This window comes from Saimiri boliviensis, chromosome 7, assembly GCF_048565385.1.
Source record: "Saimiri boliviensis isolate mSaiBol1 chromosome 7, mSaiBol1.pri, whole genome shotgun sequence".
In the NCBI taxonomy this organism is placed as follows: Eukaryota; Metazoa; Chordata; class Mammalia; order Primates; family Cebidae; genus Saimiri; species Saimiri boliviensis.
In genome coordinates this window covers 104,783,576-104,792,756 of record NC_133455.1, presented here as the reverse complement: position 1 = coordinate 104,792,756, position 9,181 = coordinate 104,783,576, and the positions used below count along the sequence as shown (strand labels likewise).

At 46.1% G+C, this 9,181-nt stretch overlaps 2 non-coding genes across 2 annotated transcripts; one reads left to right on the top strand and one right to left on the bottom strand.

Moving 5' to 3' along the window:
* Window positions 1-2,908: 2,908 nt before the first annotated feature.
* LOC141585247 (U4 spliceosomal RNA) lies at window positions 2,909-3,049 on the bottom strand. The gene has a single exon (XR_012518642.1). It is a non-coding gene; the product is annotated as a U4 spliceosomal RNA (small nuclear RNA).
* A 2,541-nt stretch (window positions 3,050-5,590) lies between these two features.
* On the top strand, window positions 5,591-5,731 carry LOC141585246 (U4 spliceosomal RNA). Its single transcript, XR_012518641.1, has one exon. It is a non-coding gene; the product is annotated as a U4 spliceosomal RNA (small nuclear RNA).
* Window positions 5,732-9,181: the final 3,450 nt, after the last annotated feature.

Below are 9,181 nucleotides of genomic sequence, written 5' to 3'. Positions count from 1 at the left end.
ATAATTCATTTTGTTCCAGAGAGAGAGAAAAAAGAATTCATTTTGTTCCAGAGAGAGAGAAAAAAGAATTCATTTTGTTCCAGAGAGAGAAAGAGAAGAATTTCTTGGGTCCCTTCAGGAAGGCGTCTGGCTTTGCCTCGCGTTGTATATTTGAACTATGTGTACGGCAGAAGACAGAATTTCACAGACTTAAGGTGCGAAAAGTCACTGGGTTCTTCAAGAAGCCTGGGATTCTTCTTGGAAAAAATAAGTTTGTGGAGACAAAATGAGTTGGAGAAGATTGTTATTGAAGTGAAGCAGAATTGCTTTTAGTAATCTGCTTATTACCCTCACCCTCACCCCCTTAACCTCTAACCCTAAACCCTAACCCCGTGACCCTAACCCTACCCCTACCCAATCCCTCATCCTACTCTTTAGCCCTGACCCTTGACCCTTGACCCCAATCTCCAAACCCCAACACCAAACCTAAACTTAACCCCTAACCCTACCACTAACCTTAACCCTTTACATCTGCCTAGATTCTCTAGCAGAAGCAGAGACCCTTGGCTCCCAGCTGTGCACCACTGCATCTGGCACAGGGCTCCGTAGCAGTCCCCAAATAGGCACCTGAATGCCCACTGTGCCAGCCATGCAGTGGAAGCCCGTGCTATATTCTCACTTCCAGAACCAAGGCCCAGTGCCTGCATCAGGCTGCTCAGGGCTGAAGTGAGCTGGGACACCTAAGGTCTTCATAAGACCAAGGCTCTTTCATGCCTCCTGTCACAGAGTGAGATGCAGACCCAGCAGCACCACACGTCCCCCTCCTTCCCACCGTGGCAGCTCATCAACCTTCCAAGCCAGGGGTCCTTCCCTGATGACACTCCAAGCACAAAGCACTGGACTTCCACACAGTGAGGCTGCACACATTATTCTGTGTAGATGCCCACTTAGGCCGCTGGGAGAAAGGGTGGTAGAGGGACCCTCATGTTGCTCTGTGGTATACATGCTCTGGTTTATACGACTGCAAGCCATTTATGAGAAACTCAAGCTGAAACACTAGTTGTTTCCAATGTTTTGTCAGCAGAGGATTTACAATATATGCTCCCAAATAAGCTAGCCACAGAGCACACTGACTACTTCCCCTCTTAAGTCGCTCCGAGGGCCTCTGCATCAGTCCTAGAATTGGAAGATTAGTGGAGAAGAACTGGGATGTTGAGGGGGTACTGGATACTTGCTTGATACCAGCCTCCCCTTACCTAAGCTTACAGACAGCCCAGATCCCGCCTGATAAATTAGACATTTTAACACACACAGTTCTCGATAGCAGGACTTAACAGATGCAAAACTCGAAGGCAACGATTGTCTCAATTCCTTGGTCTCTCAGGAACTAAAACACTGCCTAGCACAGGTGCACCATCAACCTTATTATTAAATATGCTCTATATTTTATTCATCTTTGATTGTGGAAGTGATGTGATAAACACTGTGGACTAACGACCTTTGAGATCTCTTCACGGGATCCTATCTGGACCCCCAGATCTGCCAACACAGAGAAGGCACCCATAAACGTGTGCAGGACAGAGGTGAGATAAAACTGTCTCTGAGCCTCAAAGTGGTCTGGCAGTCACAAGAACGGCCACGTAGGGTCTGGCCCATATGAGGAGTCAGGCTTTCAGCTTGAGGCACCCCACTGCACCTGCAAAACCGAGTTGTGCTTAACAAAGAATAATCAGCCAGCCTACTCTCTTTAGTGAAAGATTCTCCCTGGGGCCTGAAAGCTTGGGGGGATTACTCCTCCCTCCTCAGGCTTGGTCCCAAGGTACAAGACCACGTGCACCAGCAGCGTGGGTCAGCAAACGAGCAGAAGCCAGAAAAGGGCAGTCCGGAAGACAAGGACCCCTTGAAGATCAAGAGAGAGGCCGTTTAGGTACCACGGAGCAGTTACGTCAGACTGGAACACGTCCCATTTACAGGAGACTAGAAAACCCCAGCCTCACCCTCACTTGGGGCTGATACCATTTTAGGCCTCAGCCCGTCTGCACCCAGGTGCTCATGAAAACATGTTGCTCCACACCACCTCGAGCTGTTTACTGGTGCTCTCAGGGTTCGAACCAATAATACAGCCTTGTGCCTAATATCTCAGGTGGTAATCCAAGAGCGATATCTGCGTGACACGCCTCCTCCTTCACCCTCCATATCTAAGTGATCACCAAGGTTGCAAGCCAGCCAGGCAAGGTAGCTCATGCCTGTCAGCCCAGTACTTTAGGCGGCTGAGGCATGTGGATCACCTGAGGTCAAGAGGTCAAGACTGCTCTGGCCAACATTGAAAAAGCCTGTCTCTACTAGAAATTCAAAAATTAGCAAGGGTGGTGGCAGACGCCTGTAATCCCAGCTACTCAGGAGGCTGAAACAGGAGAATCGCTTGAACCTGGGAGGCACAGGCTGCAGTGAGCCGAGATCACACCATTTCACTCCAGCCTGGGCAACAGAGCAAGACTCAGTCTCAAAAAAAAAAAGAAAAGAAAAGAATTAGTATAATTTTGTCTGCAGAAGAGGGGTCTTGTCCCAGACCCCAGCAACAGGATTTTGGGTCTCACACGAAATGGAATTTATGGCAAGTCGCACAGTCTAGTGACATTAAAAGAGTTTATTAGCCACTACTAAGTGACAGAGCAAGGAGTCCTCAGAAAGCAAGAGGAGGAACGCAGCTGTTTTAAAGAACAAAGTTTTTTTTCAGACGGAATTTTACCCTTGTCACAATGACATGATCTCGGCTCACTAAAACCTCTGCTTCCTGGGTTTAAGGATTCTCCTGCCTCTACCTCCCAAGTAGGTAGGATTACAGATGTGCACCACCACGTCCAGCTAATTTTTTTATTTCTTTTCTATTTTAATTTATTTTTATTTTTTGTTTAATTTTTTTATTCCATCCCTGTAGAGACTTCCAAAAATTGCCAATGCTTACTATATTTCCAGTCATCACAGCGGGGTATCGGGAAAAGTTTTCAATTAGCAATAATCGCACCTCAGATAAACCTCACTGCCTATGATAATGCCACTGTGCAAAGCTATTTTTTTTTTATGTATTTTTAGTAGAGACTGGGTTTTACCATGTTGGCCATGCTGGTGTCCAACTCCTGGCCTCAGGTTATCTGCCTTCCTCGGCCTCCCAAAGTACTGGGATTACAGGTGTGCTTACTTAAGGTAAACATTAAGTAATCACACCTGTAACCCCAGCACATTAACGTACAAACATAATTACTTAATATTTGTTTATGTAGGTTATTAAGAATAGTGTTGTCTCTTATGAATGATTGTGATCAGTTTCTGTCAGGCTATTAGTATTGCTACTTTTCTCTGTTACTATTGATTTTAATAATAATTTAGGAGTGTACTATTATCTTTAAAACTTATTTTTAAATTAAGAATGCTTTTTGCTTAAAGTACTGGTATAATTTTATAAGTTTTGGGTCTGTACTTAGTTATTAACTTGTTCCTGTAACCATAAATATTTTATGACCAAAGGTACTCAGTCCCTAAATACATAATTCAACAGATTTAACCTGAATGTGTGTGTGTGTGTGTGTGTGTGTGTGTGTGAGAGAGAGAGAGGGAGAGAGATAGATAGAGAGATAGATAGATAGAGAGAGAGAGAGAGAGAGAGAGAATGTGTCTCACTCTGTCTCCCAGGCTTGAGTGCAGTGGTGTGAGCATGATGGCTGGTTCACTGTGGCCTCAAACCCCTGAGCTCAAGTGATCCTCCAACCTCAGCCTACTGTGTAGTTGGGACCACAGGCACGAGCCACCATGCCAGCTAATTTTTATATTTTTTGTAGACATGAGGATCTCGATATTTTCCCAGGCTGGTCTTGAACTTCTGATCTCCGCCAGCGCTGTGAGTGCGAGGGCCCTGCAGTGCCCCCGCGTCACCAGCAGAGGGCGCGCTGGAGCAAGGCGGCATAACTGCCTGGTGGCCAAGCTCCTCTAACAATCAGAAGCCCAGCTTTACAGAGGCTGACAACTCCAGATACGACATGTGAAAGGGTCTTGGGTTTACAGTTTTAGAAATTACATGGGAAAGGGTCTTGGTCCATGTGGAGTTGTCAGCCTCTGTAAAGCCGGGCTTCTGATTGTTAGAGGAGCTTGGCCACCAGGCAGTTACACCGCCTTGCTCCAGCGCGCCCTCTGCTGGTGACCGGGGGCACTGCAGGGCCGAGGCCGCGCGCCCTCTGGTGACCGTCCCTCTGCACCACTTGAAGTCGAAGAGCAGAGCTTTCAGCGCCGTCGTTCTGGAAATGCCAACTGACATGGAGCCCACTAGCCCGTGTGTTTCCAAAAAGAAAGAAGGGATGATTAATTGGAAACCATAGGAATGAGATAAACATGGATGCACGTTTTACAACTGATGGAAAAATTCACTCAACATAGTCTTTGCACTTAAAATGCGAAACCGTCAGAGGCATCTTAACCTTAGTGACTTTATTTTAAATAAAAGCTTTAGAAAAAGCTAAATCTGGGCAGGGTGTAGGGCTCACGAGTGTAATCTCAGCACTCTGGAAGGCCAAGGCGGGAGGATCACTTGAGATCAGGAGTTCAACACCAGCCTGGGAAGATATCGAGATCCTCATGTCTACAAAAAATATAAAAATTAGTTGGCATGGTGGCTCGTGCCTGTGGTCCAAGCTACCCAGGAGGCTGAGGTTGGAGGATCACTTGAGCCCAGGAGTTTGAGGGCGCAGTGAGCCAGCCATGAATACACCACTGCACTCAAGCCTGGGAGACAGATTGAGACTCTCTCTCTCTCTCTCTGTCTCTCTGTCTCACTCTCTCTCTCACACACACACACACACACACTAAATCTGTTGGATTATATATTTAAGGATTGAGCACCTTTGGTTATAAAATATTTATGGTTGCAGGAACAAGTTAATAACTAAATAAAGACCCAAAACTTATAAAAATATACCAGTACTTTAAGCAAAAGCATTTTTTTTTTTTTGAGACAGAGTTTCACTCTTGTTACCCAGGCTGGAGTGCAATGACGCTATCTCGGCTCACCGCAACCTCTGCCTCCTGGGTTCAGGCAATTCTCCTGCCTCAGCCTCCAGAGTAGCTGGGATTACAGGCACGTGCCACCATGCCCAGCTAATTTTTTGCACCTTTAGTAGAGATGGGGTTTCACCATGTTGACCAGGATGGTCTCGATCTCTTGACCTCGTGATCCACCAGCCTCGGCCTCCCAAAGTGCTGGGATTACAGGCTTGAGCCACCGTGCCTGGCCAGCAAAAAGCATTCTTAATTTACAAATAAGTTTTAAAGATAATAGTACACTCATAAATTATTGTTAAAATCAATAGTAACAAAGAAAAGTAGCAATACTAGTAGCCTGACACAAATTGATCACAATCCTTCATAAGAGACAACACTCTTCTTAATGACCTATATAAACAAACATTAAGTAATTCTGTTTGTACGTTAATGTGCTGGGATTACAAGTGTGATTACTTAATCACTTATCCACCGAGGAGGGCGGATAACATGAGGCCAGGAGTTGGACACCAGCATGGCAAACATGGTGAAACCCAGTCTCTACTAAAAATTAAAAAAAAAAAGCTTTGTACAGTGGCAGTATCGTAGCCAGTGAGGTTTATCTGAGGTGCGATTATTGCTAATTGAAAACTTTTCCCAATACCCCGCCATGACGACTGGAAATATAGTCAGCATTGGCAATTTTTGGAATTTACAGAGATGGAATAAAGAAAATTAAATAAAAAATAAATTAAAATGGAAAAGAAATACAAAAAAAAAATAGCTGGACGTGGTGGTGCACACATGTAATCCCACCTATTCAGGAGAATCCTTAAACCCAGGAAGCAGGGGTTTTAGTGAGCCATGATCATGTCATTGTAACAATCAGTAAAACTCCGTCTCAAAAAAAATTTTGTTCTTTAAAACAGGTGCATTCCTCCTCTTGCTTTCTGAGGACTCCCTGCTCTGTCACTTTGTAGTGGCTAATAAACTCTTTTAAAGTCTGTGCGACTTGCCATAAATTCCATTTCGTGTGAGACCCAAAATCCTGTTGCTGGGGTCTGAGACAGGACCCCTCTTCTGGTGTCAAAATTATATTAATTCTTTTCTTTTCTTTTATTTTTGAGACAGAGTCTTGCTCTGTTGCCCAGGCTGGAGTGAAATGGCGTGATCTCGGCTCACTGCAGCCTGTGCCTCCCAGGTTCAAGCGATTCTCCTGTTTCAGCCTCCTGAGTAGCTGGGATTACAGGCGCCTGCCACCACACTGGCTAATTTTTGAATTTCTAGTAGAGACAGGCTTTTCCAATGTTGGCCAGAGCAGTCTCGAACTCTTGACCTTAGGTGATCCACATGCATCAGCCGCCTAAAGTACTGGGCTTACAGGTGTGAGCTACCTTGCCTGGCTGGCTTGTAACCTTGGTGATCACTTGGATATGAAGGGTGGAGGAGGAGGCGTGTCACCCAGGTATCGCTCTTGAATTACCACCTGGGATATTAGGCACAGGCTCTATTATTGGTTCGAACCCTGAGAGCGCCAGCAAACAGCCTGAGGTGGTGTGGAGCAACATGATGTTTTCATGAGTGCCTGGGTGCAGACGGGCTGAGGCCTAAAATGGTATCAGCCCCAAGTGAGGGTGAGGCTGGGGTTTTCTAGTCTCCTGTAAATGGGACGTGTTCCAGTCTGACGTAACTGCTCCATGGTACCTAGACGGCCTCTCTCCTGATCTTCAGGGGGTCCTTGTCTTCCGGCCTGCCCTTTTCTGGCTTCTGCTGGCTTGCTGACCCATGCTCCTGGTGCACGTGGTCTTGTACCTTGGGACCCAGCCTGAGGAGGGAGGAGTAATCCCCCCAAGTTTTCAGGCCCTGGGGAGAATCTTTCATTAGGGAGAGTAGGCTGGCTGATTCTTCTTTGTTAGGCACAACTTGGTTTTGCAGGTGCAGTAGGGTGCCTGAAGCCGAAAGCTTGACTCCTCATATGGGCCAGACTCCACGTGGCCGTTCCTGTGACTGCCAGGCCACTTTGAGGCTGAGAGACAGTTTTATCTGGCCTCTGTCCTGCACATGTTTATGGATGCCTTCTCCATGTTGGCAGATCTGGGGGTCCACAAGAAAGGATCCCGTGAAGAGATCTCAAAGGTCATTAGTCCACTGTGTTTATCACATCACTTTCACAATCAAAGATGAATAAAATATAGAAGCGTATTTAATAATAACTTTGATGGTGCACCTGTGTTAGGCAGTGTTTTAGTTCTTTGAGACACCAAGGAGTTGAGACAATCCTTTGCCTTAGAGTTTTGCATCTGTAAGTCCTGCTATCGAGAGCTGTGTGTGTTAAAATGTCTGATTTATCAGGCGGGATCTCGGCTGTCTGTAAGCTTAGTTTAGGGGAGGCTGGTGTCCAGCAAGTATCCAGTACCCCTCAACATCCCAGTTCTTCCCCACCAGTCTTCCAATTCTAGAACTGATGCAGAGGCCCTCAGAGTGACTTAAGAGGGGAAGTAGTCACTGTGCTCTGTGGCTACCTTGTTTGGAAGAGTACATTGTAAATCCTCTCCCGACAAAACGTTGGAAACAAGTAGTGTTTCAGCTTGAGTTTCTCATAAATGGTTTGCAGTCATATAAACCAGAGCATGCATACCACAGGGCAACGTGAGGGTCCCTCTACCACCCTTTCTCCCAGCGACCTAAGTGGGCATCTACACAGAATAATGTGTGCAGCCTCACTGTGTGGAAGTCCAGTGCTTTGTGCTTGGAGTGTCATCAGGGAAGGACCCCTGACTTGGAAGGTTGCCGAGCTGCCACAGAGGGAAGGAGGGGGCATGCGATGATGCTGGGTCTGCGTCTCGCTCTGTGACAGAAGGCATGAGAGAGCCTTGGTCTTATGAAGACCGTGGGTGTCCCAGCTTACTTTGGCCCTGAGCAGCCTGATGTAGGTGCTGGGCCCTGGTTTTGGAGGTTAGAATATAGCACGGGCTTCCACTGCATGGCTGGCACAGTGGGCATTCAGGTGCCTATTTGGGGACTACTATGGGGTCCTGTGCCAGATGCAGTGGTGCACAGCTGGGAGCCAAGGGTCCCTGCTTCTGCTGGAGAATCTGGGCAGATGTAAAGTGTTAAGGTTAGTGGTAGGGTTAGGGGTTAAGTTTTGGGTTGGTGTTGGGGTTTGGGGGTTGGAGATTGGGGTCAAGGGTCAAGGGTCAGGGCTAAAGAGTAGGATGAGGGATTGGGTAGGGGTAGGGTTAGGGTCACGGGGTTAGAGTTTAGGGTTAGAGGTTAAGGGGATGAGGGTGAGGGTAATAAGCAGATTACTAAAAGCAATTCTGCTTCACTTCAGTAACAACCTTCTCCAACTCATTTTGTCTCCATAAACTTATTTTTCCAAGAAGAATCCCAGGCTTCTTAACGCACCCAGTGACTTTTCACACCTCAAATCTGTGAAATTCTGTCTTCTGCCATATGCATAGTTCAAACATACAAGGAGAGGCAAAGCCAGATGCCTTCCTGAAGGGACCAGAGAAATTCTTCTCTTTTTCTCTCTGGAACGAAATGGATTCCTCTCTTTCTCTCTCTGGACCAAAATAAATTCTCTGGACTATCAGTGCTAGCCTTCAAAAGCCAAACTCATTTGTGAGATCTCCTTTAAAACTACTGTAGACCCAAGTGTTTATATTTATATGACATTAATTTAGTATTTATATTAATATAAGGGAGAATGTTTAAATCTGTGTACACCACATGTGCCTCTGGCTTATTGCCCAGCTAATTGTCACCTCAGGCTAAACTTTGGTTTCTGTCTCTAATTTTTGTCGGAAAGAATATAACTGATCTCAAAACATCTGCTTTTATTTTAGGGACTCGGGCTGCCACCTCCATTCCTCCCTCTTTTCTTGTAGTCTATGTGGAAGTTCTTTAATGTGAACATTTTGACCACCTTCATGCTCCCATGTCCATTTTCAGCACATTCAGACTTACCCAGCCAAGGTTGTCATCTTAGGCCAGGGATTTTTTAGGGATCTTTATTTTGCTGTGATACGGTTGGCACTTCTTTCACTCACTGTATCGCCCCAGAGTTATTTTCATTTTAGGAGCCCAAGAAGGCAGAAAAAGAAGTAGGTGAGCAATTAAACCTTCTGAGTCGGGAGAGAGTCCCGTTGTGTTAAGCAACATTGCAGAA